This window comes from Zonotrichia albicollis, chromosome 19 (assembly GCF_047830755.1).
Source record: "Zonotrichia albicollis isolate bZonAlb1 chromosome 19, bZonAlb1.hap1, whole genome shotgun sequence".
Taxonomy (NCBI): Eukaryota; Metazoa; Chordata; class Aves; order Passeriformes; family Passerellidae; genus Zonotrichia; species Zonotrichia albicollis.
Genome location: NC_133837.1, coordinates 10,950,162 through 10,959,288, shown reverse-complemented (window position 1 = coordinate 10,959,288; position 9,127 = coordinate 10,950,162). Strand labels below are relative to the sequence as shown.

The following is a 9,127-nucleotide window of genomic DNA, read 5'->3' as shown; positions in this document are numbered from 1 at the left end:
GGCTCCGGAGCTGGCTGGGGAGAGGGGCTCCCGGTGCCTTCAGGAGCTGCCTTGTGCCTCTGCCTGCCTCTGCCTGGAGTCAGCAGGGGATCCTCGGAGCCTCCTCTCTGCAAAGAGGGAAAAAAAAAAAAAAAAAAAAGGGGGGGGGGCAAAGAAAAAAGGAGTATTGATCTAATCAAAACCAGATCCTCCCAACATCAAAGGCAAAAAAGTAAACAGGCTTTTCAACTCCTCACAGTCAAAAAAAAAAAAAAAAAAAAAAGGAAGAAAGAAAAGGAGAGAGAGAGAGAGAGAGGGAGAGGGAGGGAGGCAGGGCAGAGGGAGCGCGGCTCTATCGCCAGCCCGATCGCGACTATCAGATCCGCTCCGCTGAACTCCCGGCTCACTCTGAGCGGGGCCGGGGCCGGCGCGGGGGTGTCAGCGCGGCCCCCCCGCAGCCCTGGGCAGCTCGGGGCGTCCCTGCCCCGGCATCTGGTTTCCATTTGCCCCTCTCGCAGCCCAGCCCGCTCCCCCCGCGCTGCCGACCCGCGTGTGTCCCGGGTGTCCCCCCCAACGCCAGCACCGATGTTGGGGGGCTTCCTTGCTGGAGCAGGGCCCCCCCCTCCCCAAAAAACACCCCCGAGGCTGGGCAAAGGCGAGGCGGCCGTACCTGGGCGCTGCGGGGCATCCCGGGTCCCCCGCATCCCCCCTGCAGCCAGGACAGCACCCCCGGCTCGGGAAAAGGGGCAATAAATGGGAAGGGGGGGTCGCAGGGGGGCAGCCCCCAGCCTGGAGCTTCCCGGCGTGCAAAATAATAATGATAATAATAAAAACCTGCTCCAGAAATGGCGACGGGCTGGGAGGAGGGAGGTCGGAGGGGGAGGAAAGGGGGGAAAAAAGTCCGGAGCGACTTGGAGCCCTCCGAGCGAGCCGCGAGCAACAGCCGAGCCGCGGCGGGCACGGGGAGCGCGGCGGCTCCGCGCCCGCGGAGGGCGGCAGCGCGGGCACCCCACGGGGGAAAAAATATATATAGTGAAAAAAAAAATTAAGGAAATAACTGAAATTAAGAGAAAATTCCGTATCTGAAGCAGAAGAAGCGGCGGCCGCCGCCCCCGAAGTTGCCACTCACCGCCGAGCCGGAGCTCGCTGCGCGCCCGCGGCCCCGCCGCTCCCCGCCGCCGGCAGCGCGCAGGCTGCACCCGCTCCCCCCGCCGGCCTTCCTCCTCCTCGCCTTCCTCCTCCTCCTCCTCCTCCTCCTCTCCTTCCCGGCGGTGCAACCGCATCGGAGAGCATCGGGAAAGAGGGGGGTAAAGGGAGGGAGGGGGGGGGGGCTGCGAGGGAAGGAGCCCACTGCGATCCGCGCCTCCCTCCTCTCCCTCCCTCCCCTGGTTATTTATTTTATTTATTTTAAATACAAAAGCGCAGGTCCCGCCCCCCCCCTCCCTCCGCCCCCCGCCCCGGGCTCCCCCCGCAGCATCAAAGCGCAGCCCGGCGGAGCGGTCCTGCAAGGGCGGTAGCGCACTAAAAAAAAAAAAAAAAAAAAGAGAGAGAAAAAAAAATAGGGAAAAAAAGAGAAAAAGGGCCCAAAGAATTTTAAAAATTAAAAAGAGAAAGAGGGAGAAGGCGGGGGAGCACCCCTGTCCCTTCCCGGGGCTCCCAGCCCCGGGGCATCCCCGGTGCGAGGCGTGCGCGGAGGCGGCTCCAGCGCGGGCGGAGACGGCAGGAAAGGCGCGTAGTCAGCGCTGGTGAAGAAAATCAAATTATTTTATATTTTTAGGGGTCAGGATTTATTTTTTGCGCCCATCCCGCGGCGGCTACAGAGTTGCCAGGACCTTATCAAAGGGAAGCAATCGCAGCCGCCGCTCCGCCGCCTTAAAGGCGCAGCGCCCCTTTTGCTGCGCCGCCCCGCGCAGCGCCCGCGCATCCCCCGTCCCGCTCCCCAGCCCACATCAGCGCTGCAGGCCGGGGGCGACTCCCCGGCATTAAAAACTTTGCTAAAAGTTTTCATGTCGGGGAGAAAATGGGGCGGGTCCCCGTGTTATTATTATTATTTTATATATTTATATATATATGTATAATTCGCGGGCCTGTTTTCGCTCTGCAGGCTAATTAAACAATCCCTGATTGCAATAGAACTGGCACAGCAGCCAAAGCCCGGCCGCAGTTGTGTTCCCATCTCCGGCCCCAGCTGTTAAATATTAACCAGGCACGGAATGGAGGGTTTGGAACTTCATACAAAAGGTTTTAATTAGGGGTTGGCCCCCAAACCTGCCCTCCAGATCCAAGGAGCCTCCTGCCCTCCTCCTCCTCAGCCTGCTCCGAGCCTGGACCCGGGGGCTCTGCAGTTCCCTCTGTCCAGAGCCCACCTTGGTCTGGCTGGCAGAGCTGGTGGGTCCAGCTTGGCTGGGTTTTTATCATTATTATAGAGTCACAGACGGGTTTGGGTTGGAGGGGACCTTAAAGCTCATCCCATTCCAGCTCATCCACCTTCCACTGTCCCAGGGTGCTCCAAACTCTGTCCAGCCTGGATTTGGGCACTGCCAGGGATCCAGGGGCAGCCACAGCTGCTCTGGGCACCCACCACCCTCGCAGGGAAGCATTTCTTCCTAATATTCAATGTAGCTCTGCCCTTAGTCAGTGTGCAGCACTGCCCCTTGTCCTGTCACTCTGGGCAGGGCAGGTGGCAAAGCCAAAGAAATGTCACCGTCCATGCTGGCTGTGCCTGAGCATCATCAGGGCCCCTCGTGGGGAATGCCAAGGCACAGTGGAGCCCCTCGCTGGCCCAGCCCTTGTCCCCAGGCCCTGTCCCACATCCAGGGCACACTGCAGAGCTGCCCCATCCAGCCAGCACACAGCCCAGAGCGCTGGGAAATGGAGCCCAGACAGACACGGCCCCCAGCACTATGACTGCTCCCAGTGCCTCCCCCCTCTCCTCCTGCTCTACAAAAGAAAACCCCAAGGGAAGGATGGGGAACGTGGGACAGCAGCACCCCAGGGATGCTCCAGTGGACATCCCTGGTCCCTGCATGTCCCTGGATGTCCCAGGCACAGCCTGATCCTCAATGAAGGTTCAGAAACCAGGATCACAGCCACAGACCTGCCCCTGTCCCTCCCCACCTTCTCTGTGAGGAAGAGCTGCTGGTTTGCACCATCCCTAGCCCAGAGCTTGCATCCACCCCACAGCACAGAGCTGCTCCTGCTCCAGGCCCTGCTCAGCCCCTCTGCACCACAACAAACAGCAAACACCCCCAGAGGATGAGTGTTGTGGTGGCCCTGGATGGGATTCCTTTGGAGCCACAATTTTGTCACCCATCCAATGGCAGAATCCATCCTGGAGCCTCACACAGCCATGAACTGACCATGCCTGGGCTAATAATGAAAGAATAAGAGGGTGAATTTGTTGTTGCTGCCCAGTTGCACATTTCCCAGGCCTAGGAATGGCCCCCACTGGACATGGAAAGCAAATGTTCTGCCAAGCCCACGAGCTGAACAGTAAAAGCCCTTTCAAGGCACAAGAAGAGTTATGGATTATTAGGATTATTAATATTTTTGCTGCTCATAATGCCAAATATCAATGTGCCACAATGCTGCTGAGCCATACAACATGGTCCTTTCCTTAGAGAATGAACAGCCTGTGTCCCTCTGGGCCCCTTCGGATGGTGACAGTGGTGTCACCTCCAGCCCAGGACCTCCAGCCATGACAAGGTGACTTGACCACCTTTCTCCTTACAACTTTCTTTGAAACAATGTTGGATAAAAACCTCTCCTAGTTCCATTACTGCTGCAGCACAGAAAATGAAACCATCATAATGGACACTGAAAACCTCAGACTCGTTCCCTTTGGAAGAAAATCTCATTAAGTCTCATTCATCCCATTTCATAAAAACGTCATTTAACCCAGTGCTTCTCTCCAAATCCCGTTGTGCAATACCACCACCCTGGGAGAACAACCAGGAACTCAGACAGGGACTGCATTGACCAAATCCTGGGGATTGCAGGTGCGGAGGAGCAGCCCACCCAAACACCTGCTGAGTCCCCACCCTCTCTGTGCCAGCCACAAAGGGACCCTGGGGGCACACAAGGAGGGCAGGGAGAGCCCCTGGGGCCGTGGCTTTGTGGGGAGCTGCCCAGGTGTCCTGATTGTTATTCCCTGCTCCCATTTTTTTTACCTGAGAGCTCCTTAATTTAAAATTTATAGCAATTCCTGGGCCAGCGAGGGGGTCCACTGTGCCTTGGCATTTCCCAGGAGGTGCCCTAGCACAGCCAGTGTGGAAGGTGATAATTTATAATAATTTTAAAAAAATACAAATAAAAATAAAAAATAAAAATAAAACTTAATAATTATTATATATATATATATATATATATATATATATATATATATATATATATATATATATATATATATATATAATAATTTCTTTGGCCAGAGGCTTTGCCACCTGCCCTGCCCAGAGTGACAGGACAAGGGGCAGTGGCTGCACACTGACTAAGGGCAGAGCTACATTGATTATTAGGAAGAAATGCTTCCCTGTGAGGGTGCCCAGAGCAGCTGTGGCTGCCCCTGGATCCCTGGCAGTGCCCAAATCCAGGCTGGACAGGGTTTGGATCACCCTGGGGCAGTGGGAGGTGTCCCTGCCATGGCAGGGGGTGGATTCGGAAAAATAAAAATTTAAATTTTCCATTTCACGCATGGCTCCTGCCTTCCTTTCTTTAGAAACCAAGGCACCAGGGAGCAGCCTGTCCTGCCCAGAGCAGTGGTGGCCCCACTCATGTCCAGTCAGGAGTCTCTTTTCTGCTCCTGCCCACAGGGAAGAGTCAGGTCCTGCCTGGGATTTGAAAGCAGTCTGGTGAACGAGGCAGGCGGTGGCAGGTACAGGAAGGTCTTCCAGAGTTTTCTTCATCTTTAGCAGCTTCTGGAAGTCCTTGTTCACAGATCTACAGGGAATCTCTGTGTTCAGGTAGCAGCTGCAGTCATCAAGAAAGCAGAGGATCTTTGAATTTCCTTCTGATTTTCCTGTCTAAACTTGAATCTGAATTCCCAGGTTGAGCAGAGGGGAAAATTAACTATTTATATTTTATTTGTTAGCCTTTCTGTGCATCTGAGATGAAAACTCAGTCAAATGAGGGAGAAAAGGCTGCAAAAAGCTGTTTAAAGCAGCGTCCTCCAGCCGTGCTCAGCCCTCCTGGTGCCCAGCAAAGGGCAGACACAGCCTGTCCCTCCTCTCTGGCTGCTGCTCTGTGTCATGTTCACAGCCAGCAAAGAAGCTTCAAGTCAGATTGTGCCACCAAAAAGGAATAATTTTAGATTAAAAGAATCAGTTCACAGCGAAGCTGCACAATAAAGAGAAATTAATTTTTTTTTTTTTACTTTGAGCTTTTTATAGAGCAGGTAGTAAAAAAAAAAAAAGTGGGAAAGAAAAAGGCAGAGGGGTCTTTGAGAGCATTGCGGATGTGCCAGGGCACACTGCCTGGGCTGCTCCTGACTGCACCCAGCTAAGCTGGCCCCTGTGTGCCCATGGGGCTCCAAAAGAGATGGTTCTGGGTCCTTGTCCTCCCACAGAGCACCAGCCCGGAGCCCAGGGCTCTCCTGTTGGTCCCTCTGAGGGGCTCTGTGGAGGCGACAGGGGTCCAGGAGCTCAAATCAAATCAAATCAAATCAAATCAAATCAAATCCAGCAGCCCCAGCAGATCAGAGCAGTGCCCACACTGTGCTTGTCAGGAGCCACAAGTCCTAAACCAGGGGGCAAAGTCAGAGCCCTTCCCTGTGCACAGGGACACAGCGTGGGCAGGGAACTGCCTTCCTCATGGGGAACCTCAAAAAACCTGAGAGATGGCACCAGAGCCTGTCCAGCCTCACCAAGAGATGCCAGCACAGCCTGTCCAACCTACCAGGAGATGCCACCACAGCCTGTCCAGCCTCACCAGGAGATGCCAGCACAGCCTGTCCAACCCAGGAGATGCCACCACAGCCTGTCCAACCCACCAGGAGATGCCAGCACAGCCTGTCCAACCCACCAAGAGATGCCACCACAGCCTGTACAACCCCACCAAGAGATGTCACCACAGCCTGTCCAGCCTCACCAAGAGATGCCAGCACAGCCTGCCCAGCTCAAGGGATGCCACCACAGCCTGTCCAACCCAGGAGATGCCACCACAGCCTGTTGAACCCAGGAGATGCCACCACAGCCTGTCCAACCTACCAGGAGATGCCACCACAGCCTGTCCAGCCTCACCAGGAGATGCCAGCACAGCCTGCCCAGCTCAAGGGATGCCACCACAGCCTGTCCAACCCAGGAGATGCCACCACAGCCTGTTGAACCCAGGAGATGCCACCACAGCCTGTCCAGCCTCACCAAGAGATGTCACCACAGCCTGCCCAGCTCAAGGGATGCCACCACAGCCTGTCCAACCCAGGAGATGCCACCACAGCCTGTCCAACCCACCAAGAGATGCCACCACAGCCTGTACAACCCACCAAGAGATGCCACCACAGCCTGTACAACCCACCAAGAGATGCCACCACAGCCTGTCCAGCCTCACCAGGAGATTCCAGCACAGCGTGTCCAACCCAGGAGATGCCACCACACCTCACCATCAGGCCAGGGCGCGGTGCTGCTGCCTGACCCTGACTCTGCTGATGCCCCTCTGCTAAAACCACAGCAGGATCATTGAATCACAGAATCCCAGACTGGTTTGGGTTGGAAGGGACCTTAAAACTCCTCCTGTTCCATGGCCAGGGACACCTTCCACTGGCCCAGGCTGCTCCAAGCCCTGTCCACCCTGGCCTTGGGTACTGCCAGGGGGTCACGAGGACGTGGATGGAAAATAAAGAGGAAACATGAATCAAGCATGCTGAGAGCTCCTCCTCTCCATGCACAGCCCCCATGGGGGTCACATCCCCTCCAAGACCCCTCCCAGTCCTCCCTCCTGCCCCCTACTCCATCCCTGTGCCTGCCCTTCCCTATTCACCCTTCCCACCCCAAGCCAGAGTGGGCTCAGGGTCTAGAAATCACTTTCCCAGCAGGAAAGCTGCCCAGTGAGAGGCAGAGCCCATGAGGTCCCCCAGAGGGGAGGATGCAGCCCCCCAGTGTGGCTGATGTCCCCCTCTGTCACCCAGCTCACACTGGTGGCCACGTTGATAACGACATCAAAGGCTTGGGACTATTTCAACAGAAGTGCTGGGAACAGCCTTGATCAAAATAAGAGGAAGACCCTGTATACAGAAGACATGAGAGGTTTGCAACCCACATGTGAACCTTTGAAGTTATTCTTTCTTTTTTTTTTTAATAAACTAGTTGAACATCATTAGTTTAAGAGGTATGAACCCTTTGGGCTGTGTAATCTCCCCACATTCTGCAGGCACAGGGTATTATCCACACAAAGACATGCTTCTCCAGTGGGGGGGAAGAGCACTGCCAGAGACACTCACAAACAAGACAAGAAAACACACAATTAGTTTTGTGGGGTTTGAAGTTCATTCCATAAACTGACACACTTTTGTTAGCCACCATTGCCAGATAAGTCCGATACATTTTCTCTCCTATAATCCTTTTACCATTTCCATTCCCCCCCACAGACTCTCTGCCTTGATGTTTTGTTCAGTGCACTCCCTGCTATCTGCACACGCTTGCCCAGATTTTTTAGACTTGAAAGGGGCACGGTATCAGCATTAACCATTCCAGGAGAGCTGATAAAACACACACGAGCACTTTGCTATCTATTAACATTTCTGAACTCCCTCCATCACCTGCACAGAACAGAGATTGAAGAGAGGGTGGGAGCAAAAGAGGTAAATGAGGATATTTATGACCAGCTTCCCATGACTTATTTTTTCCACCACCCCTTCCTCACCATGCACAAATGAGCAAAACTAGAAGTGAGACGGTGATAAAAACCACGTCAAAACTTGCCACTTTAAAGCTGACCTAAAAAACTGATCATCCTATATAAATTAATCAATAGCCTTTAACAAAAAGAAATAAAATTAAATATTCTTAAAAAAATAGAAAGCCTCTGCCACCTTCCTGTAACAAGGACAGCAAGATTCCCCATCCCTGGAAATGTCCAGGGCCAGGCTGAACAGGGCTGGGAGCAACCTGCTCTAATGGAAGCTGTCCCTGCATATGGCCCTGGAATGTAACATTTAAATCCTCTTGAGGTTTTTTATCAAATGCAGATTTTTGATGGGGAATTGAGCATTTCTGTGGTTCTCAGGGATGCACCATGATACCACGGCAGAACAATGAGTGTGGTTCTCTTGTCATGTCAGTGATGACTCCCTAAAGTCCTGCTCAGGGCCACATTCCTCATTTTCTACCTCTACTCACTGCTTTTGCTCACAGTGCTGGTTCTGGGTTTCATTAGCACACGGTGCCAAGGAAAAGCTGGATCTGAAGTGGTTCAAAGCCCAGTTTGTCCATGCCCTAACCCTTTGAGTGTTCATGAAGTGACTTTTAGACACTCCAAGCAATCACTCCACACAACTTGTGAGCATCCATCACCCTGAGGGGACAAACCTGACAGTGGGACAGAGCTTTGGCTAAAACCATCAGCAGACACTGTGATGGCAGCCTGGAGCTTTATCAGCCCAACAGGCTCAGATTTAAGGGTTTCCCTTCCAGCCTGGGGTGGCTCAGATCCACCCTGATGTGCCCTCCTCCTTCCCACACCGCCCTTCTCAGGCACTCAGGATGTGGGGAGGTGACAGGAGCATTGCTGCCAGCAGGGCCTGGAGGAGATTCCATTCCATTTTTTCATGGAAACGGGAACATTTTTTCCAGGCATGCTCAGGGAAGCCCTTCTCCTGCATGCACAGAGGGGTGTCCTGGCTCTGGATGCTCCAACACGACTTGGGGCTGATGCTATCTTGGCCTGACTGCAGAGGAAGGGAAATATATGATGTGTTACCAGCCTGAACTGATGTGATTTGATTCTGCAATTTAATCTGGTTTGTTTTCTGGCTGGCTCCTATGGCTGTGTAAAAATGGCTCCTTGAAAACCCAACCAAGGATGAAGTGCACTCCCTGCAAATCTCAGCGAGGGAAGGAAATCCAAATGTTTTGAGTTTAACTATTAAACATAGTTTCCAGCTAGTGTGCTCAGAATTTGAAATTAAACAAATGAAAGAAACATGTTTCAATGGTTT

At 53.4% G+C, this 9,127-nt stretch overlaps 1 protein-coding gene across 1 annotated transcript in view; it reads right to left on the bottom strand.

Annotated features, from left to right (window-relative positions):
* Positions 1-22: 22 nt before the first annotated feature.
* CEP112 (centrosomal protein 112) overlaps positions 23-9,127 on the bottom strand; it is a 199,014-nt gene continuing 189,909 nt past the window's right edge. The window contains exon 28 of the mRNA XM_074555132.1: positions 23-107. The gene's annotated coding sequence lies outside the window, so the exon portion shown is untranslated. The remainder of the gene's footprint in view (positions 108-9,127) is intronic.